Source organism: Haliaeetus leucocephalus, unplaced genomic scaffold, assembly GCF_000737465.1.
Source record: "Haliaeetus leucocephalus isolate CR32 unplaced genomic scaffold, Haliaeetus_leucocephalus-4.0 Scaffold406, whole genome shotgun sequence".
Classification (NCBI taxonomy): domain Eukaryota; kingdom Metazoa; phylum Chordata; class Aves; order Accipitriformes; family Accipitridae; genus Haliaeetus; species Haliaeetus leucocephalus.
The window spans coordinates 6586759-6610799 of NW_010972842.1; positions in this window are offsets into that span (position 1 = coordinate 6586759).

The window sequence follows — 24041 nt, forward strand, 5'->3', positions numbered from 1 at the left end:
GCAAGTTTGAAGAGCGTTGCACTCTGGCATGGTGAAATCTAGGGATTTCTGAACCCTGCTTTGTTGCCGAGACTAAACATGCCCAGGGCCAGTCTCGCCAAATCTTCCTGCAGCTGAAGGGAGACCTGACTTGCATCGTCAGGAAGAAGAAATGCATGCTGCGCCTCGGTCACGTTTCATTGGGTTAGTGCTACAGATGTAATTTTTAAAAAAAAAAAAAAATCCAAAGAGCTAGAACCAACACTCTGGTAATAAATTTGATCAGCAGTTCCAGAGTGTAAATGTACGCCCTGCATTTTAAAATTTGTATGACTTCAACATTGCTTTTTAAGCCAAAAAATTAAAATTCTCTGTGAATTAATACAGCTAAATCATTACAGGACATGATGCTAAATAAATTCCATTATTCACTTTTTTGAACAAACAAAAGGAGGAGAAAGATTTAGGCCCATATTTTCTTAATAATTAGCATCTGTAGACAAATTCTAACACATATCTTCTTAGATCCCACTCCTTGTCCCCTTAATAGCAAAAATGCACGTAGGGCTGGGAGGGCCAGGTTCAGGTACCTGCTTCATCTGATTACAGCGTATGCTTCATCCCGGCTTATCTCTATTGCTAGTAAGCATCCAGCTCTTGAGTTATTTCTAGCAGAAAATTATTTCACCACAAAATGCTTGATTAGTCCTAATCCAAGTGGTCTGTTTTTCAAAAGTCTGGGCACTAGACATTTCTCATGAACATCACTTGCAGTTTTACTCCTTACTTGTTCAAGCACATGTGCAAGCTAGAGATCCTGTATTTTAGCATACCTGCTTGGCTAGGGGAGTTAGGCTGTTAATGGGGACAGATGGCAGTCACTAGCTTCGGTACCTAACCACTGACGGAAAAACAATTTTAGAAGCTGGGAATTCCTTGCATTCTTGGTTTTGAATTCTAGCAACAGTGTAACCTTGAGAAAGAAATTAAACATCTAAAATAACATCAGTGCTTTCTTCTTGGTTGGGGAGGAGGATTCAGGAGCCAGGCATGCTAAACCACAAGTGTTTCAGTTACAGAAAGGTACATACGAGGTACAGGAGGGTTACTGATGGCTGAGAAACCAGTACCAAGTTGGGAAGAAATGAAGCAATTGTGAATAAGTAACTTTTATTAGACGGGAATATCAAAAGATATTCAGTGACGATTAGGTTTTTTAGAGGAGGATAAAGGTAGGAGTTAAAGCACCTAAACCATCAGGTCATGTAGGAGAAACTGACTGTTGGCACACAAATTCTAGATCCTCGAAAAACCAATCCAGTGCTGTAAACACACCTGTGGATCAAAATGATTCAGCATGAAGAAATACTATGTGTAATGGAGTTCATTAGCTTAGTAACAACAGGGCTTGGTGCAGAGAGTAGGGTCCCAAGTACAATAATTACGATGAGAATAATTGTGATATCCCTATTTACATGAGCATTTCCCTTGAAGCTGATAGAATTACAAGCATGGATGATTGAAGTCATATTCAGGCTAAATAATTTAAGTAAAATATCAGCATTTTTACAATAAAATATCAGCATTTAAAACAGGGCTTTTTCTTCCAGAGAAATAATTGTTTTTTAAAAATGTGATTCATAACTTCAGAGTGGAAGCTATTTATAACCTGTGCTTTAGCAGATCTCCACAGTTCAGAACAAAGAAACAAGGGAAGGCAGAGGATAATTAAATGGTAAAATTCAAGGCTTAATTTTGATCCCCAAAGCATCTTTCAGAAATGGATACCCAGTTAAAGCAATGCAAATAAATGGAAGATTTGGCAGGCAAGATACAACTCATACAGTTAGACGAAGTTCAGAAAGTACATAAAAACAGTCCACCGCATGACGACAAATAAGTGATGCAAGTAAATCACATACGGAAAGCTGACTGTTACATGTAGGCTTACTAGACTGCTAAGTGTAAAGGAAGAAAGCACAGGGTGAGAAAAGATTGCAGTGAAGGTAAATGATTTATTGGGGTGTCAGAAAAGAAGGGCTGGGGGTGAATCTTTAGTCTGAAGTTACATGTGATGATGTGAAAGCCCTGTCGGATAAAAGATATTAAAAATATCCGTGGTGTAACAACTCCAGAAATATATGTTCCAATAATTCATGGTACCAAATGGAATTCATCGGAGATTCTGAGGAAATCCTAAGAATGAAGCACAATTTCAGCCTACCATAATTTATCGTTAAAGATACGTAATTCATCATCAAAACAGCCACTCTGCTGGATAACTGGCAAATGGCCAACACTGTAGCAATCTTTAAAACAGCTCTTAAGACTGACCCTCAGAACTGAAATCTAGAGAATCTTAATTCATTAATGGGGAAAATAGTTGAGAAAATCATTTTAAATAGTTATAAAACACCTACAGGTGATATGTAGGAAAGAGAGAAGAAATCAGGATGAACAAATTGCAAGTCAGCACAGATCAGCAGAGATAAATTGATACACTTATCAGTGAGGATAAATTGTGCTTTCCTAACCTGTTCAAATGTTATAAATCGTTAGCAAAATATTGACTAAAAGAGAATCACGGGATATGCATTTACAGAGACATTTGATAATATCATTCACGTGAGGCTTTTAAGGAAACTCGGTACCCCTGGGGTAGGAGATAAGGTCTTTGTTATGGGTTAAAGAGAGAGAAAAGGATGGGGATGAACGGCAGACGGCTGGGATGAAAAGGTGGCAAGAGTGCGATGCCACAGGGACTGTACCGGAGGATCACTGCTAGGATTAATTCCACTCTTTCTCCGGCCCCATCTATTTATTAATGACCAGGAAGAGAGGGAATACAATGAGATGGCAAAACTGCTGACAACACAAAGCTGTTAAATTAGATAAAACTAAGGTGTCTGTAAATAACTCCTGGGACTTGTTGCAAAGCTAGCAACAGGAAAGGAAATGATGTTCAGCATAAGCAACTGCAGAGATATGGCCATAAAACAAACTGCTTAAACTGCTTATACTCATTAATGGGGTCTGAATGAATTATGGGGGAGACTTGCTGATTTGCATTTGGGAGAGGAGAGCTACTACATTTTGTTGCTTATTTACAACTGGAGGGATTATTTTAAAATAGCAGCTAGTACAAAGTATTTTCTGTTCGTCTATTTAAATTGTTTGGGTTTCATTTTATCTGAACCCTTCCTAATCTCTGAGTAGTGCTCAATACATCCAGTGACATACCACCGCTGAGAAGGGCAGTGTCTGCCTCTCTCTTCAGAGCTGAGAAATCTTGGCAAGCAGATGGCTCTGAACGGTGGGGCCAGCTAAGCAGTCTGTCATAGCCTCATTCCTTCACCCAGTGTCAGAGCCAGAGGACTCCTGCTGCGGGAGCTTTTATATCTCTTCATAAAAAAGACCGACGACATGCTAAAGATAGCCTCTGCTTACACGGGGCGAGCCGAACTGTGCGCAGAGGAAAATGAACAGCCTGTCCTTATTGGAAGATATTTTTCACAGATTACAGTGCTGATGGGAGGGGGTTTGCTGAAAGCTCCCGTTGGCCGATCCACCAAAGCGTCTCCTTTCCTTCTTCTGACCCCAAGTGGCTCCGGAAAACATGAAAGGCAGAAGGAAGAAGGGGAAAATGCCAGGGGTGCCCCGAAAACCTCACACTGGGCTCGAACCTCTTTTTTTCCTTGCACCGGTGTAAAAGCGGAGTAGCCTCAGCAATAGGGCTGGGAGAGAGAGCAGCGTGCGGGTGGAGCGGCCCTTAGGTACCACGCTGTCGTTGCTGGTACCCAGCCCCAATGTGGATGCTGCCGGCATCTCCATCGCTCCCGCTCAGCCCTGTGGGTCAGTTCAGCCCCGAGCAGGTGAAGAGGATGATAGAGCCGAGAGGCATGGGCTGGTTTCCCAGGACTACGAGAAGACTCCACGTGCTTGCCTTAATACCCTACCGTAGCCAACCTCTAGTGAATGAAAGGGAGGTAAATGTTGCCTCTTCCCCATGACGAACTTATACATCAGCGGAAAGGGGAATTCGCTTCTTCACCTGTGCAGGTGACTGGAATATCCCTGAGGGGATGGGAATAACTCAGTAAGGACAACATAAACACAGAGCAGCAAACCTCAGATGAAAGCTTTGGTGGGGGAGGGAGGAAAATAAAGAGCACACAACACAGAAATGGTAATGACTGCTACCCCGTCTGACCTTCCCTACTCGTACATACCTGCCTTTCTCTGCATTTCTTACAGTTTAATTCATCTTTTGAGCGCAGGTGAGCAGAAACTCATATGATCTTCTGAGCCCAATGCCTTTTACCCTGCTGCTAATTCCTTCTGCTGCAAATTCTAGCCAGGTACATTTTGGAGCATCATTAGCTGTTTTCACAGCCATATCACACAGAGGGGCTCATGGCCATCCTATGGTCAATCAGTTTGTTCATCTCTCCTTCCTCCGGTTCATGAAGCCCTTTCCTACAGCAAAAGTTCTGGTGATTAGTCTTCAAGGGCATGATTTTGCACTTTGGATTATTAAATTTCATGCTGTTTCTATTCTGCTGTTCCACAAGGTCATCTAATTTTTCCTGCATAATAATCAAGTCTTCTCTGGTCTGTATTAGCTGTACGTACCAGCTTTGTGTCATGTGCAGATTTTGTAAACGCACGTCTAGTTCTTGCACCAAGGTCACGAAGGAAAACATCAAACCAGCCTGGGCCCAAGGCTGCCCTCACAAGGAACGTAACTATCGCTCTCTACTCCTGTAATCCAGCAACCTCCTCTGTTCTACAATGTCAGAATTAATCGTCTGTCATCTCTTACTCAAATATGAGTTCCTGTGAGGCACACCCTGTCTCAACACTTTCCTTAAATCTAGATAGATTCAGTCCACTTTTTATTTGCTTTTTCCTTTATTCCCTAAAATCTTTTCTGGGGTTCATATAGGACAAAATGCAGCTGAGCTGTGATTATCTATATCTCCCTCCTCCACTCTTTTTTCTTTTTTTTTTTTGCTCATGCTATGAAGCAGCATGTTTCTCCCTGGAGGTGGCAGGAGGAGAAGTGCCAGCAGAAGACAAGAACTTTGCCAGCATCTCCTGGGGAGCAGGTGAAGTGTCAGGATTAGAGAGAAGTAATGTCTGGAATATCACCCAGTCCTACTTTTGGTTTGGGTTTGTTTTGGTTTTTTTTCATTAAATCTTTAATAGGCTTAACAAACATGCAGGTTCAATAGTATTGGGAGCATTTCTTTCAAAGACTGTGAGAGAATCTCAAAGAAGGGAAAAAGTGTTCAAAAAAATCTCCCAGTACTGGCGAGGACTCTATATAGATCCTGCCTGTCCTTGCAGCTTTTCCAAAAGAAATGAATGCTGGGGCTCGGAGGGGAGAGTTCTTGGGAAAGGCAGGGCTGAAGGCCAGGCCATGCCAGAAGTGGGGTAAAACTGCTGCCCGAGGCTGGACTTAGAGAGCAGAGAGAGCAGGACTGCTGAGCAACAACAACACATAGGCTCATCCACCAAAAAATGAGCAGGAGCAGCTCAAAGGGACCAGCTCCCACGTCCATCAGCTTCCCAGCTGGATGAGGGAGTTCCAAATACATGTGCAGGGCTCTGACAGCTCGGGACTTGTGGGGCTTTTAATATATATGCAGCTGCCTTAGTTTCTATAGAGCAGGGAAGCATCAGCTCTCCGGGCCCCTCACCACCCCGTTTTACGTACCAGCCTGGCAGCCAGCGAGTACTTCTCACCTCACCCAACACTCGGCGGTGGAGGAGAAGATGTGGTCAGGATTATTGCCAGTAAATTCTTTCAAGTGTTTGCCCTGCTCGTGGCAGGTTGCTCAGGTTTCCCCTCTCAATATGTTTAAACCCTACAATAAAATTTCTGTTTGCTTCAGGCCATCTGCCTAACTCGCAGTTTGGGAGCGAGGAAGTGTCACCCGCTGCTTGCCCAGACTGGAACCGACTTTCCCACATTTCCAAGTGGGCGAGGAAGCCAGCCTTTCTTCAGGTTTTTACTAAAGACAGCTCAAAACTGGATGAGGCCTTTCGAGCTGCCAATCGGTGCTGGGTGGAAGGGCTGCAGGCGAGCTACGTTTGCTTGTCCACGGTCACAAGCCTTAGCGGCGAGGCTTGTTAACTCGCTTCACATCTGACCGCAACGTACCATGCAAATGTGCCCGCCATTTTGCTTTTGCCTCGGGAAAGGATGACTTCCATCGCCTTGCCATCCTCATTCACGTCCCAGCATCATCTCCTTCCCAGATCCTGGGAACGGGATTTATTCACTGTTTGGCCACACCTGGATTAACCTTTCATTTCTATCTGTCAGTCAGCAGTTCCCACACTTCTTGCCTTCTTTTTATTTCAGGGGATAGAGTATCTCCTGCCATTTATTTTCATTTTCTTCATGAGGTGCAGCTCAGCGAGGCTTATGAATGTTTTTGGTTTATCCCTGCATTTTCTGACCTGTGAGACCTAGCCCTCCTAACTGTCAGTTCCTTTTCCATTAGAGACAGGTTTCTTCTCACTCTTGAACACTTTCTGTGGGTGCTTATTTTTGCCGGGCGGGTCAAGTTTCCTTTCCTACCATTTTCCCCTTGCACCTGCAATACACAAGAAAACTCTTAAATAATACACACTTCTGACTTAAATTAACTCCAAGCCTCCTTCGCATTAAAATTCTTGAGCTCCTCACTCCACTGAGCCTTATTTCACACACACAAAAAATTGCCATTCTGAATCCAAAACCTTAGTTACAGACCTGTTTTAGCTGATTTATAATCACCTGATCAAAGATGATTTTTGACAGCCAGTCCCTTTGTAAGTCTGTAAGGATCTGAGTTTAAAGCAGGATCATCTCTGGTTGATATAGTGACCCTATAGCAGAACATATAGACCTTCTCATCCAAGAATACCAGGACTTTACAATTACTGGTAGCATAACTTTCCAGTCTATATATACAAGTTAAAAACTCCTACCAACAGATAATTCTTCCATCACCTTACAGACATCTCCACCCGAATCCACAGCTGAGCCTGGGGAGATCCACAACAGATGGCTCTGACAGAAACATATTTTCTGCTCTGTGCCTTCTGTTCATCAGAAAGCTTCTGTTCCTGTACCTTTTATTCCCACCATCAAGCCCTGCACGACTTACTAACACCTTTTCTTGCCCTTCATGATTATGTAGTTTCTCCATAAAAAGCCTAAAATCAGAGAAGTTTTGATGGCTATCTCGGCAGCACTCATATTTTACTCTGACTCTTGGGATGTTTGCTGTTTTTTGAAGGCCACGGCTAGCAGCAAGCAATTGCATGAGACTATTGGCTTTCACTGAAGGAAAAAAGAGAAAAAAGAAAAGCATTCGTCACTCATATTCATAGATAAAAGCTTGAAAACATGACTCAGATGCACCTAAACATTCTGAAGAGAAAAAAAAATTAGAGACCTGAAATGAATTTTTTTAAAAATCCCAATGTAAGCAGTGTCAAAAGTTTGGGAATCTGAGCCACGGCTTTTGAGCATTGAACTTGGTGGCAATACCGTGCTAAAAGGAGGGAGAGACAACCGGGGCTGGCTCGATGCCTGTGTGCGCTGTGGAAAAGGAAAGGGGACCCTGCGCACAGAACGGACCTGCAGAATTCTTGTATTAACATTGCAAATGTCCTTCTATCATTGCCACCAGGAACCGTGAGGTGAAGCAGATTTCATAACTTGAAAGTCTTCTCAAGCAGCCAGGAAAGTGGTACAGAACATAGTTTCACATGTAATAGACTTTAAAATATTTTATTACAGGTGCAGTGATGTAGAAAATGGTTTACTCAACTACTACACGCTCCTTATCTAGGGAATATTTACCATACTCTTAAGATACTTCGAATAAGCAACATGGACCATGTCATCCTAATAGTGAAAATGTTGGAAGAGTCCAATCTATGAAGCAAATATATGGTAGAAAGAAAACCTTTCCTCCCTTGGTCTCAAAGCTCTCTGTGATACACTGTATTTGGAGCCAGTAAAGGCAATACAAAATTTGCAGTGTTCATTTTTGTGTGTATTAAATAACTCTGAATAAAATCCATTAGAAAAAGACACATTAGCATACAGTAGGTGTTACAAGAGAAGCGTGTGAACTTCTGACAACTAAATGAATTACATAAATAGATCTTTAAAACCTTGGCAACTAAGAAAGAACTCATCCAAACAATAGCAGTAACAGTCTTCCTTTAATTTCTGACCTAATTTTGAAAATGTACTTTCTCTCCTTTGTTCCTGCTTTTTATTGTTTTCCCCATCCTTGGATGTTAATAATACACTTGTGTCATTTTTCAGCTGGATGTAGAGACCATGTGGATGTCATCTCATCTTACTGTTCACAAGGTTATCGTAAATAAAACAACATAGAACATTAATAAGGAGCAGAATAACATGTAATGCAATTTTGAAGAATTCACACCACTGATATTCCTCTTCTGTGACCATTTAATAGAGGAGGTGTCTGAAAGGACAGATGGGAATTGAAAGCAATGCACTTGGAAGAAAATGGAGATTACAACTATCCCTCCAATAATTTGAAACTGATTCTCAAGCTTCTTCAAAAATAAATGCAGAGCTCAAGGTCAGAAAATACATTACTTAGAATCAACCATTAGAATGCAGAACAGCCCCACAGCAGATTTTGCTGTCTGCAGATATCCTACATTTGTCTTCATCAGCAGCGGAGTATCCAGGCTACTGCAAGTGTCTTGGAGTACTGGGCTCAAGTAGTTTATTGATTGCAATATACAAGTAGCTATGCAATGGCAGCAAAACTGCAAATACCCTGTCCACCGCACACTGGGTCACATGTGCCACTGCTGATGGATTCTGTAGGTCTGCCCTGCTGTTTGGCAAGCCACATCTGTAAGTGCTGGCCAACAATACAGTGGGGAAATGTTTCCATGACAATAAGCATCACTCCTTTCTTTCCCCTCCACTCCTACTTCTTCCTCCCTCTTCCTGGCTTGCATTCATGACAGATTGCTCTGCAACAAATCAGTAGCACACTGAAGATGCTTTTGGATACTGGCCTATGAGACACAGTAACTCTGCTCTCCGAGTGACATGCTGCGGGGGAGGTGGGCGACCCTGGAGGATCCCTGGTCCTCTTGGAGAAGGTAGCCCAGATGCAACTACTATAATGGTTGAGCTCAGAAAAGTGGGGAATGAACTTCTAGCTCTCCAACTCATAATTATCCCATACTTCGATATCATTCAGAATATTATTTTTGAACAGGTTGCTACACAGCCTTGCTTTCTCCAGAATCATTATTGCATTCTGGTTTTAGGAGAGAAACTTGTCTTCTTTTGGATTGCTCAGCACATTTCTGTCTTGTACTGATCTGTCATCTGTGTTTTTGACCAGCAGTAGTCTCTTTCTTACAGCTCTGCAGAAGCAGATGGCACATCTAAAGTTTGAGCTGCCCCCAAATTGTATCATCTCCTGTGGGAGAGGGATAGACTGGGAGAGAATTTGCGTTCCCACTGCTGTTGCTTGTACGAAGCTAGCAGCAGCTTCCTTGGCAGAGGGTCTCCCCTAGCAGCGAGACACCCTGACACTGAATGTAGAAATGGGGACAGGCAGCAGCAGCCGCTTTTCTAGCCCTGCTTCTGCCTTTTTCACAAGGTGCAGCACTGCATATGCAGATGCATAAGGAAAAGGCAGAAGTCAGACATGCGTTTTGCCCAGTGTAAGTCTCTCCTTGCACACTCGGGACCAGCTGTGCCGTGTCCCCCACCTCCTGCCTCCTCTGCGGTGTCACTGCCTCGCAGCCCGGGTCCCCTTGCTCTGCGGCTGATGGCGAGGGAGCTACAGCGGGGCAGCATCAATACCGGGAGACTTAGCACTGTTTAGACTTAGGGTCTTTAAAGGTGGAAAGTGAAAGGTGGCCAGTTGTAATGCCAGCCACATCACTTCTTTCAACACTGCTGGTCACCATCGCACGTCTTGACTACAGTAGCCTGCTGGGCCACCTAGGTGCAGGAGGACCTCTGGATTAGTAGAGTACACTTACAGTTCAGGGTTCAGAGAAATGTTAATTTCCAATAAAAAGATCCCAAAAGGTGAGGTCTTGAGGATCCCAAGCTGTTACAGGGGTATTTAAATTATTTTATGGCTCTAATCCCAGCTTCCTCCTATGTAACTCCAGGACTCGTTTCCTGCACTCAGGTGGGATGAGCACCAAAGGATGCAGCTGAGCTCCAGCTGGTTTATGGGTGACTGACACTAGCCAGTGTGCAGCAGCATGTCTGAATATGAAGGATTCTCATTATTTTTTTTTTTCTTCTTCTTCTTCTTCTTCTTCTTCTTCTCCTTCTCTGTCTTCTTCTTCATATGAAAGATCATATTCATTCACTTTCTGGATGAGCTTTAAAATTTCAGCCTTGATCGCCCGGTACTTCATCAGACTAGCTCTATCAATCATGTGTCTTTCCAACCATGGCCCATTGAGAGAGCTCTAGAAAGGAGCCAAACCTAGAATAGGCATATAAAAGACAAAAAAAGAGAGCCTCAAGAGGTACTGAATAGAATAGCAATAGATCATAATGCCAAGGAAAATAAAAATACCTCAAACTTGTGTTGGGTTTGGAGAACATGCCTAACTTACCCATTTCTTACAACTTTACTAAATAGATCACGCTGTAAGAAAACAAAAAATCAAGTTGTTCTCCTAGAAACTAGTGGGTGTGAAGAGCAGAGCCCTACTGTCATTCTGTGTAGCAGTTACAGTGAAGAAAGCTGTTACTGAGATAAATATGGGGCCATATCCTGCTGGTCTTATTTATTTTGGCAGTCTTATGGAAGCTGATGGTTCATGTGAATAAATGAGAAGGATTTAGCTTGAGGTGACAGCAGATAAGCCCTCAAGCAATGGGAGAATGGAAGTGAGACTGCCCAAGATTAGAAATCTAATGTTCTCCCTAGATTAATCTAAATAGGGAAGACTGAAGCTGTGTGGTATTCAGCCTACCGTACCACAATCCATCATTAAAAATAGAAGAGGCGGAGAAGAAAAATAAGATGAGAAAAAAGTAAGATTCCTCTGCAGATAGGTTTCTAAAAGGTACATTTCTCTACAAAAAAAAAAAGGCTGCAAGGATTGCATTTGCATATTTAATCATTGCTTTTTAAAGATCTTTCCACTTTGAAATTTCAAGGCATAAGGAATTTATTAGTAAAATGACATTTTGTATTGAATTTGAATATATTATAGCTTTGATGATAACCTTTATACAACAAGAAAGATTTTTTTGGATGTACTCTCATTTAAAATTAATAGATATACATTCTGTGCAGCCAAATGTTTAATTTGCTACAAGTACTGCTACCATTTTTATTTCTTGTAAAAAGTCTTTAGAACTATGCAGACACAGCATGGTCACCTTTGTTAATCTTTTCATAAATAAGCAGTTTTGTTTCATGTAAATTTTTGAAGGAAATTTGGTCTTGCACTATTAATGTTTGGGGGAAGAGATGGAATCTCACAAAGACTTCAATTCACTCGTCCACACCAATACTTTTTAAAGACACGTGAAAATCTGTAAAAAGATCTGTGATTTTCCTGTAATCGGTTCACCACATTACAAGTATAATGTTTAGGGATGTTCTATGAAGGGCATGGGAACTAGTTTTAGATACCTTATGGTACCTTTACATGGAACAACTGAGCCACCTTGTAGCCTGTCAGGTTCATTTCAAGTGTGCATAGTGTAAATTATACTTTTCCCTTTTGCTATCTATTCCCTATAGTCATGGCAGGAACAGCTTGCACCAAAACTGTCAGTTTTATAGCAAAAATCTGTCAACATGCAACGCATATTCTGTGCAAAAATGTCAGGGTGCATTTTCCTGATGTGCATGTCATGCATCGTTTTCATCAATCTTTTATTTTAGGAGAGCAGGAAAAAAGTTCTTTTTACCTTTGCAGAAGAGAAAAAAAAGAAAGCAAGAACAATTTAGTTAACATTCCACATGACTTCTATTTTCTTCAGGAAGACAGAGCTTTTTTTCATCTTCTAGTACATATTCTACACACTGTACACTTGTTTCTAAAAATATTAAGAAAACCACATCACAGTATCAACTGAATGTCCAGAGTTTTGCATCTTAGATCTTCTGCCTGACAGCTAAGTGTCTCTACAATTATCCATTGTTTGTGCCAGCTTTCTACCTGCTTAGACTTCTGTGTCATACAAATGCTGCTTGTGAGAAAAAAGAATAAGTATGTGCCTTGGAAAATGACACAGAACTGATTAAAAACCTGGGGGGAAAGTTAGTATTTTTGTGGAAGATTATGAAGTTTCATATCAAATTATAATCACTGTATGCAATGGGGTAATAGGTACTGGAGTGCCACAGTGGCACATCTTGGAAGTTGAAACAGGTAGGCTGACTCTTCATTTGTATGAGTGTGGGGTGAATAGGTTACATATAAAGACAAGTGGGTGACAGACATTATTTCTTCCCCAAAAGAAGAAGTATTTCAATTTGCATTTGGAATTGATGAATAGCACATTGTATTTTGATACTAGCTCTCATTCAGATGGGCTTCCCATTGATGAGAGTAAAGCAGGTATGGATTTATTGGATGGAGAGAGGGGAAAGTTCAGAGGGGCTGTAACCACCCTACTTCACCATCAGCATGACCTACTACAGCACATACGTTCCTCATTCCAGGACATAAGATCTTGTGACATAACCCAACCTTCCTGCCTGCACTTGATTGGATTGTGGCTTTATCCTCCCATGGAGGAAAGCATCAAATGTTTCTTCAGTACCTCTCTTGTCACAGGAAAGCTGATAAATGGAATAATTTTTTGTTAATATGGACCACCATTAACAATTCAACATGGTATTGTTCAAGATAAACTGTATCATGCTCCTTGCATAAAATGATTCAAGATATCTGAGATTTGAGCACTCCAGAGAATTAAGATCTTATTGCTTTGGCAACCGATAATCTCAGTCCAGGAAACATGGCCAAAGAGAACTAAAGAAATTAGAAGTAAGGTAGGGATTTAATTCTTCTTGAGAAAGCTTCTCAGTCTTCTACAGGACAGTGCAGGAAAAAAAGGTGAATAGGTAGATTCATTTCACCTCACTTGAGACATTTGCAATACAAGTGCTTCCATCTGAGCTTGTCATGCTAAATTCGCTTCATCTAAGGGAGACACTTCTAGGTGTTCATTCATCTGGCCCGTTTTAGATGTTGGCTTCAGGGTGAGACAATAATAGCATAAAGACTCCATTTCTCTCTGTAAAGGAAGTCTAGATGACCAGCTCAGACCTAGATGCCTACCAATTCATCATTAGGCCAAGCAAGTTTTTCACAGCATAAAGCAAGTTAGAAAATTGATCCAAGCTCTACCACCAGCTTTGCCTTACGCAATGAAACATCTGTACTTGCCAGGGATGTATGGGTTTGTTCTGAAAGACTTAGTCATTTTAAAGGACTTACATGGAGCTTTTGTCAAGCACACTGAATTGTCTTAGGAAATTGTTTTTCCTTAAACTGAGGTCAACAAGCAGTACAGTACTAAGTTCCATTTCTAAGTATCAACTTCTGTTCTGTCTCCGGAGTTTGGGTAACAAGGGATAGTTCAGAAAGGTCCTGTCTGAGAGCTTATCGTGTTCAGTTTTGCCCCATGATCTGGACAGTCACTTCTGCAGCCCAGTTACTTTTGTGAACCCATTCTCTCTGTCTTTCTTACCATGAAATCTCCAGTTTTCCAGGTAAACTAAAGGATTCAAGTCCCTGAAGCCCTAGAGAAGATAAAGTGAAACTAGATTTCTCTTCCAGACACTGATGAATCTCCAAAAGCTCAACTTTCCCAAAGAAGTCCTCTTAGAAATAAATCAGAAACCACAGCTGGCAAAGGGTTTGTCCGTGGCGTATCAGAGATGAAAAGGCAGGACATTTAGCTGAACCCAAGGCAACATTAACCTGGCTACACGGAGCACCAGCAGAAGCATTTTAAAGAGCAGTTGTTTGGAGACCTCGCTTTCCTCTAACCCGACCTGCTAAAGCCTCAGCCAGAGCCTGCAGCTCCTCTTAGCCCTGGGTGGTGATTCACTGAGGAGACTTTTGGGCCATAGACCAACACGGCGGTCGTGCACCAACCATACTGCTGACAGGGAAGGTTTGCTAAAGCTTCTTTTAATCTGACTTAAAAACCACCTCCCACAAACTGTTTGCTTTTTTGGGGGCTGCACAGCATATGTTCACCTTGGAAAGAGGTTGCTGCAGCAGAGAGAGCAGCTTCTCCACCAGTCCTTCAGGCTTACACCCACAAGTCCCTGCTTTTTGCCACTCTCCATGATCCCTTCCCCCACACCAGCTATTTTTATTCCACTGAAAATATCAGCTGTGAACTAACTAGGCCCATTTTCAGAAGATCTCCTTTCCCATAGAAATGGTAACAGATACTGTACCCAAACACTTACAATTCATTCGGTGAAGGACTCTCAGCTGCAACGGTGAAATGCCCCAAATGATAAATCATATGTCAGCTGAATTCATGTCATAATTTTTAATAAGCTTTTTGAATTCTTTTCCTTCTGATGTATTTACTTTGACTGATTTGTCCTCTTGCAGCTGCCTTTTCTTTCTGTACTTGTGCTCATTGCAGTCATTTTGGTTTTTATGCTTTTCCCAATGTATCCCAAATGGAGATGGGGGAAGAGAGCAGTTGAAGAAAAGAAGCAGTAAAGTGGTGCAGAAAAGGAAAAGTGAAGTGGTCAGATGTGTTTTCTCCAGCTTTTGGCTTTTGTCTTAAATCATTCCGATGGTTAACCATAAGCCTAGTTTTGTTCTGCTGCCCTGATGCAAGGGGAGGGTTTGCAGATTTGGGGTTTGTTTTTTTTTAAACTAACTTCAGCAAAAGCAAAGCAGAAGTCAGTATGTGTTTCTCCGTTATGCTGGTGAATACGGTCTTCTTTACAACTCCGTCTTATTTAAAAAAAAGCTGTGTGTATAAATTCCTGGATTGCTACATATTGTAAAATCAACAAGGATTTTGTGGCTGCGTTTTCCAGGCTTTTACTAGCAGGGGCGACCACAGCCACTGCTGCAGCTGTGTAATTACTCTGGTTCAGGGAGGAAAGATGCAGTTCCTCAGAATTTAATTGGCTAAGCTGAATTAATGACCTTCCTGGACCTAATCAGAAACAATGCAAAGAAAAATTAAAGCAAGAATTATCCATTTCCTGCAAAACCTGTCCAAATGACGCAAACACAGCCATTAATTGCTGAAGCCTTTTTTCGACTGGACACACAATAAAACACTCTTGCACCTTTAGAAACATTTACTTACTGTCTCTGCATGTTTATATCACAGTACCAGAAGCTCCCGGTAAAAAGTTCATCTGCTAGCATGGAAGGCGCTCACAGGTGAGCGAAGCAATAACAACCTGGCTCAGGTCACTGAGTGTGAACTTTCAGCCTCCAGTGGTAATAACCTTGTTTAATTTAGGTTTAGGGCCATAGGAACTGTTTTTTTAAGCAGAGATTGACAAGAAACAAAATGGAACAAGAGGTTTTCAGGAGCCTCAATATGCGTGGCTCCGGTGGCACAGAGCCTTGTTGAAAGAGGATGATGTTTGATGGGTGGCATCCCAGCTTACACCCTGGGCTGGCCAGTAAAGAAGAAGACAAAAGCCCAGTAACTAGTAAGGATCATCATATCACATGCATGGGGGTGGTCTGGGCCCTGGTGAACTTATCATTATTGCTTGGAAAATATATAGTAGAAGCATAAGGGAAGAAAAGTCATTAGTGAAAACAAATGCACGTTATTTAAATCCAATGCTCTTCTCTGCAGGTGTTTTCATGCACAGTAAACCGATATTTTCAAAGCTCAGTAAGTTTCTGAATACGACATTTCTCTACACCTGCTTAGACTCAATCCTCTGCATATAATGCGTATACACAGGGGATTTTTGAGAAAATCACACAGCAATCTGAGGAAAGGTGTATTTGGGATGCCTGGATGTTTATTCAAGTGCCCAGCAAGAAACTTTGGGTTGGCTGAGGCGGGGTGAGGTGCTGCCAAGCATCCAGGGCAGTTCATATGCAGCATGCGCTGCCCTGTGCATCCGACAAATCCTGGAGAAAGAAATGTCAGAAAGGGGGAACAAGTCTCAGAAAACCCAGGTAACACCATCTTGCAGTGATTTGTAGCAACTAATAGGTCAGGAACAGAAAAGTCAGAGTACCTGCAGAGAGTGATGAAACCACGGAGAGAGCTACGAAGATGAGGGGAGGAAACAACATGAACAACCTCGTACCTTTGGGCCAGACTCCTGGAGCTTGGATCCAAATTTTTTCCTTTTCTGTCAGCTATAATGATGTGTGGGGTCACCAAAGAGCAAGGTTTCTAGTTCTGATAGGGGCAGGACTGTGTTTTGTGAAGTGAGCTGGATAAAAATCGGGGTCATTGGGGAACTTCTTGATGCCCCAGCCAAAACATAAGGCAGATTCTGGAGTGGACACTACCAGAGTGCTACAAAAAGAGCTTGTGCTCTGAAAAGCAGTTCCCAAACTTCTCAGAACCAGTGGGTACTTTTGTCTTTAAGCTTTCAGGCTTAAAGTCTTCATCTGAGGAAGAGGATCCTGATTACCCCACATAAGCATATCTCATGGGACTTTCCTGAAGGTCACTTTGCATATATGGGATGTTCTGATGTGATAATAAAAGCCAAGATGGAAATGAATGATTGCTGTCCAAGAAGGGTTCAGAGTGTGCAGGAAATCAGGCATTAGACCTCATCTGCATGTATGTATATGTCCCTCCCTGATTAATAATTCCTTCCCTAATCTGAGAAACCTCTTCTTCGGAGTATGGTATTTATGTTCTTGGTTTTAAAGAAGCTAAAGAGGGAAATAAATATTGTGCAACAAAAGTCTGTACATTATAAAATCAGTAACAAGCTTTGGGTGACATATACACATAGTCTAAAGACATTTGCTGTTAATCTTAGGGTTCCCTTTCCAGCACAGAGGGATATGTGACCTTCATTGACCATTGCCTCCAAACTTGCTTCCAAGGGGTTGCTTTCGTATCCTTATCCTCAGACTATTTCTTCTCCAGCTCTTCACTAACAAGTGCAAATGCTTTTACTATCTCTCTAACTCTTTCTAATTTGCTCTCAAGATTCTCCATCAGTCTTTCCTCTCCATTCAGTACAATCATGTTTTCTTTTATAGAAAATCTGTATTTCCACATCTCAAGTTTCTTATCTCAGTGCTAATTCTCCTTCCAGAAAAGTCCTTTCCTCCCTTCAATTTCTCTCCAGTCTGTCTCTTCCTGCCAAGTAATACCCAGTCTCAGTCTTCACAATAGAATCATCCAAACTTTTCATCACGTCCTTGCTTCCTCCCCAGTCTCTGACCTCCTTCCCTAGGCTGCTGGGCAAAACAATCTCTTCTTCAACGAATGGTTGGGCTGCTTTAACCAAAATTGTTAAAATAATTTTGCTGAGAGGCTATAATCTCAATATTGACAATTTTTTTTAAAAAACAGACTTCAGCTTGATCATAAAAATTGGTTGAAATAGTCTTTTATAATCAGGCAGGCTTAGTGGTACATAGTGCTACAGGCCCCAGATATACTGAAGAGTCAGTTCTCTAAGATTACTGAAGCAAAGTAATCTATTAAAAGTGATAATACTGCACCGGATACACTTATTCCAATTTATAAAACAGAAGGTTTCATGGCCAATATTAATTTTCTTTTGCTATAATACACAGTTTTATTTCATGCCTCATTAACGAGTGTAGGTGTTCTTGACACTAACTCAGCTCTTTCCAACTAGGTCTCATGTATTCATGCTCTTCCTCAGACAGTGCAAAACAGGGGGGGACGAGCGACTGGAAAAAAGGGGCATCGTTTATTACTTGTAAGCCCAAGAATTTTTAGTTTCTATTCACAAACCATTCTCAACCAGGCAATTTCCTTAAGGTGGAGGTGGTCAGCCTGCAACCAACCAACACCCACATCCCTCCTCCTTCCAGACCCCCTCCATGGATGCTCCCCAGCATCCTTCCCAGAGCAAAGACCTTGTTCTGGAGGCGGCACTGGCTCGCTGCCTCTCCTGAGGCTTGGCTGCCCCGTGTCCTGTCCGTCTCCCCTTCTGGCATGGGGTCCCAGCTGAACCAACTCATCCAGCCCACAGCCTCCAACCTGCCCAAATGGGTGGACTGGGGAAAGCTAGGAAGGAACCCTGCGATTATTCTGCCACTAACAGGTCACAGCTCTCTGCCTCCTTTGCCAGGGTCGGTCTCGTGGCAGCAGCTAGGATTTACCTGCTCGTGTCCGCAGTGGATCCAGAAGCAGTGAACCCTGGACCGGGTAGCTGTAGGGTGGTACGTCGAGGAGATGGAGGCAGACCATGGGGCAGGGACGGCGGCATCTGGCCCTTGCCAGCCACTGAAGGAAGCTTTGTGGCCTGCTTGCCTGGAAAGGTTTAAACTAGAAAAAGTTGTGGCTCTCATGCATCAACAGTGAGTTATTTTTACGAACAAAGATAAACTTTATGAAAGCGATTCCCCAAAAGCTGAACTGTTTTATCAATTATAGAGCATGTACTAGACTGCAATCCTCCATGCACATCAGCGTAGCTCCCGTTAACCTCACTTACACCTGTCCTGACTGTTGATAGTAATTCAGCTAAATAAGAAGCCTGTTTGTAACACTTTATACTGCCAGAGAAATGTGCTGTTGCTAGAGCAAAATGGTCAGTTGAAGTATTCTGAGAGAAAAAAAAAAAAAAATCCCCATATTAGCAAGCACCTAAATGAGGACAGCATATAACACTGAACTGGTATAATAAATCCATGAGAAAATGTCTTCTCTAACACAACATTGTCAAGTCACACCCAGGTTTAATTCTTACAGTGATAGTGCATTTAATTACAGTGTTAGCAGTATCACAATAGTAGCAGGAAGACACAATTTAGTCAAGTAAATTTTGTAAATGTACAGAAACAGAAGTATTTAAAGCACTTATGTTCAAAATAGGTGGGATATCCAGATGAGAAAGTAGGGATGAATCGTAATTCTGCTTTCAGAGATGAGGACTGAGACACGGAGAGAAAAACTACTCTCCCTGTTCTTCTCTGCATCTCCTTGACTCCAAGGTCATGCAGAAGCATGGCAGTGAGCAGAATTGCACTCAGCTGCTTCTGAGTGCCAAGCCCAGACTTTAACCATGTCCTACCTAAAGCAGCTTTTGTAAGGCAATGCAACAACAAAAATAAGACATTTTGGCATATCTTACTAAATTAGACAAATTTGTGTCTCCTTAATTGCCTTTATTATATGCTGATTATATACTGATGGCAGGCATTGTGTTTTAAATCCTTATCAACAAAGCAGATTTTTAAGTTACCCTTTTCAAACTATCTGAGTGCCTTTGGCTGTACATCAAAAGAATGGAAAACTCCTTCAAGGAAGTTTGCAAATCTTACAGCTTACCACAGGTCTATGAAAGAAGCATTTGGAGGAGTGAACTGTGGTCCTTGGCTCATCTTATTTTGTTACCTTGCCACCTTCGACTCATTCTCTGAGCTGGGATTCTTCATTTCTTCTCAGAATTTATCCCAGCTGGTACCTAGATAGAAACTTCTGGGCCATTAACAAAAGAAAAATAAAACCCAACGATGCTCTTGCAGTTAATTTTACACTGCGGCAGGGAGGTTGGGGAAGCTGAGGAAGTGCCAGACATCAAGCTAGAAAGTGGTCTAGGATCTCGTTTCCACAAAGCACTTAGGCACACTCTGAGATCCAACTTTCTTCCAAGCAGCAGGAGACTGCATTTAGGTACACGCAAAAGAAATGTACTATAATAAGCCATCCATATATTGCAGCCATCTGGGATGCATATAAAGCATATTACCACAAAATCCCCCATTTGCTGTGCAAATCTCTTTAATGGTTTTATGTGCCCGATAATTAAACAGCAGTTGCGCATGTTCAGGCATAGGGTGAATTATTCTGGCCATAATTGTGAATAATAACAGTTAAAACAACTATCATGCCCTTTTTCCTTGAACTCTAAAAGCTGCTGGAAACAGTCTCTTCAAATGGTTGTTTTGTGTGGATGTTCTGAAAGTTTGTGTCTAGAAAGAGAAAATAGTTTGCCACTGTCTCTCGTTGTTATCTAAAGTATTGCAGTGCCATCGTGTGGCAGAAAAATCCATTTAAAATTGCCGTTGGGCACCGTTTGTGGCTAAGAGGAAAATGAAATAAAAAGCCTTAAAAATTAAACAGAGGAGCTGATTTAGGGAATAACCCTCCTATGCTAGAGGTTTTCTAAAAAGGGGTAGAAGGTAGCGATTCTCTCCACTCTTCATCCCATTTCCACTAAGGGTTTCCCAAGTGCTTAGAGGTGGTCTCTTCTTGGCAACAGCTGCTTCTATTCAGTTGTGATGTCAAACCCACCAACAGAAGATCTTCAATAGTTTAAGCAATGGAAACACACAAACTTCTTGACAATATTGGTAGCTTGAGGTACCATCCCCTAAACCAACAGTCCCAACTTCAGATCTTCAGGGTGCTTTGGGCACCCATGGCACCCTCAGAAAATCTGGCTGCTTTCATAGCTCCGTAAGCAACCCCATATGTGTCCAACACCTGATACCTGTCCCCGACACCAGCCCAGAAACTTCTCAGCATCCTTTTGTGTATGATGAGCCTGGCACCAGCCTGTCTTCACACCTTAGCCCCAGCATTTCCACATCTCCTTCTCTCACACAGATGAAGATGTATGCATTGGTTTAGGTAGGTTATGTGGATGATATGCTGCAGTTCCGTGATATTTCCATAATGTACATCTCAGACTTGCTTCCATACAATGTTATGCGAAGAACCACAAAAAAAATGACTATTATATTGTAGTTGCACTGAGAGATTTCCTGCTAGTAAGAATTTTTAGTTTTGCTGAATACGCATTTCATCTGTTTCAGAAATACTGCTACAACAGCTATCACTTGAACCTACCCTGGCGCTCGGAAGAAATCTGGAAACCTTTCTCTGTGAATCTTTAGTTCAGAGGCCCTCCCATCCCTCTCATGAATAGATTCAGGCTCTGGAAATCCCTGCTGAGCTCCCCTAGCATGTGTTCCCATACCTAATCATAACAGGCTAGAAAAATCTCATATATACTGATGTGTCGTATCAGTGCTTCAATAAAGTAGTCATCATCCTGCAGATATTCTCAACAAAAGTCAGTCCCAGTGAGAGAGAAAGAAAACAAAATTCACTTACTTGTTTGCAGACTATTAGTTCTGAGGCATAAAGTAGAAAAATCATTAAAGTAAATTGTTGAATCCTTTGTTTTAAAGGATCATAAATTTTCTTTACATATTCAGTGGCTATTATGCAGGTAGCTGGAGACATTGTGCTTTTTTTGAGCCTTCCAACCAGTAAGAGCAGCCCAGCCTATTACAGCCAGTAACAATCAATTTTTGAAGGCAGAGACAAAGTATGCGGAGCAGATCAGGTTCAACTCACACGTGTGATAATCTGAGAACATTTAATTGCTGTCAGATCTAATTCCAGCACTCTCACAACCAGATAAAAAGCATTACACAATATGTTAGTTGTTTGGATTGGTCCTAGTTCCTCTTACAGGCATTTAATGAAAGAGGACAGCATGTGTGATGCACATGTGCTAGAGGCAGAGATACTTGCAGTACCTGATAATGAAAAGGAAAAAGAAAAGAAAGAAAACATAGGTAGAAAATGTGGAAAATGTGAAAACTAAGTGTCACGTTACAGGACTAGACTAACACGGATTGGGAAAGAGGATAAAATTGCTTATAGTTTACAACAGTTATAACCATTGACTTGGGAGATGTAGGGTGTATCATCTGGTCATGGAATAGAAGTACATTTGTATTAATGAAAGCCTTAGGTAGATCAGAATTAAAAGATCAGCAATCCAGAAAGCCTGTTAATGACAAAACATGTCTAGAAAAAAACCAGAGTAAATCTGAAATTTGGGAAAAGAACAGATGGATGAACAAGGTAGTAATGAAGTTGAGAGTCTCTCCTGGGAAGCCTTCTTTCAATATAGATTTTCTCATAACCAACAGTGATCTAAAGACTCATGCTCCGATATCCAGTTGGTCCAACAGAAATCAAAGACAATGAGTAAAGCGCCAGCCCTTCAAATTTTTATGTATATCCCTAATGCTTTGCATGATTCGAGGAGACAACTATTAGACCAAAGTAAGTAAAACTGTATGTCTTAATGGAAATACAGGTTTTGGGGGGGGGGGGGAATCTGCTTTTAAATTTTCTGGAGTTTTTTTCCAAATGAAAAAACAAACTATCTCCTTTTCTTTTCATTTTTTTTTTTTAGAGGAAGAAGGAGAGAAAAGAGGAATGAAATGCAATATTCTTCACTGTTCACTTTGGCAAAGGAAAAAGCCTCAACTTTAAAGAAAAAAGGGTTTGCTTGTTCAGGAGGTTGGGTTTTTTTCTTTACTCTGGGATATATTGTACTTTTACCAGTCCTCTGTTAACTATCTACATGTGTCTTTACAGGCAGGAGGCATAAATTTGCAGTGAAGCAACTCCTGAAGCCATGACCCTTTTCCCAGCAGCCATTTTACTTTAACTGTTATAGCTAGGTTTGAATCTCAATTTCTCCTTTAGCTTGCTGTCTTTAAAAATGTATTATCAGTAACATGCTAGACATGTAGGTCACATCTCCGAAGAGCCCTCACCAGGACCTCTGCGTTCATATCTGAATAAAAAGCAGAGTGCTGACATTTAGCTCCTTGATTGCAAACACAAGTGTTGCCTGTGACCACAATGCAGAGTTAGATATCGAAACATGTTTCTTTTGCCATTCTGTTAAAGAGAAACAAGAACACTGAACTGTTAAAGAATTTTTTCCTCTAGAAACATTTCATACAATTTACAGCTTGCAATAATAATGTCTACAAATGTTTTAATGTATTTCAGGTTATTTTCACTGTTGCACACGCTGCTAGAAAAGCTGCCCCTCAAAACCTGACATTTTCCAGTGAATGACAGATTATAGAACTGATAAGGGAAGAAAGTGTGGAGTTTTGTGAAGTTTTTAGGAAGCTGAAAAATATTTTTTTCAGTAACTGCCTTATGACTGTAAATATAATTTTAAATATTTTTCCTAATCGAATAAATGCTAAACTCTGCTAACAATAAAAGTGCATATTTTGGAGTAATTCTTCACCTCCGTACCTTTTACATTTCTATGGGAAAAAAAGGGAATATATATATGCACATTAAAACATCTTCTCCGAGTATCATGGGGGTTTGGCATGTTTACATTCAATTGAGGGCCCATTGTTTGAATGGCTTTTTGCTTTGGCCAGGTGAATCTTTGGATGTTTAGAAATCACACTGACCTATTCTTTCCTTTGCATCAGGAAACTGCCACATTTATTTGGGTTTGATTTATTCCTCCCAGAAGGACTGAAAAATGATTTTGGTTTCAGCTGTTGAATTCCATGTAATTTCAGTTAGCTTTACACTTGTATTAAAATGTCATGCAACTTTCATCAAAGCGGATGGCCTACTGACTTCAGCAAGCCAAAACAAACAGTATCTGTCCATCCCTAGTAATTCTGCCACCCTCAGTGACCCACTCTGCTCCTAAGTGAGCCAGCCCTGCACTTCTCCATTTGCTTTCTCTTAATAGTGCTCTTCTCTCCAACCCAGTCCACAAATATCCTCACAAATTGACTGAATGGCTCCATCTTTCCCCCTTGGGTTTCCACTGAATCATGTCCCCTCCATCCACGTGCCAGAGCCCACGCTGAGGAGACCTGCCTGGACTCCTGTCCTGTGTCGGGCATCCTGATTGCTAAACGGTGCCATAGGGCAGGCAGTCACGCTGTTCCTCAGGGCTGGTTATACTTTGTCATCCTCCCTTCCCATTCCCGCTATAGTTTTTTGCCATCTCTGTTACTGTTCTTCCTGACGCTGCCCTTCATCAGCTTCAGTGTCACTGTACCCATTAAGTTGCGCA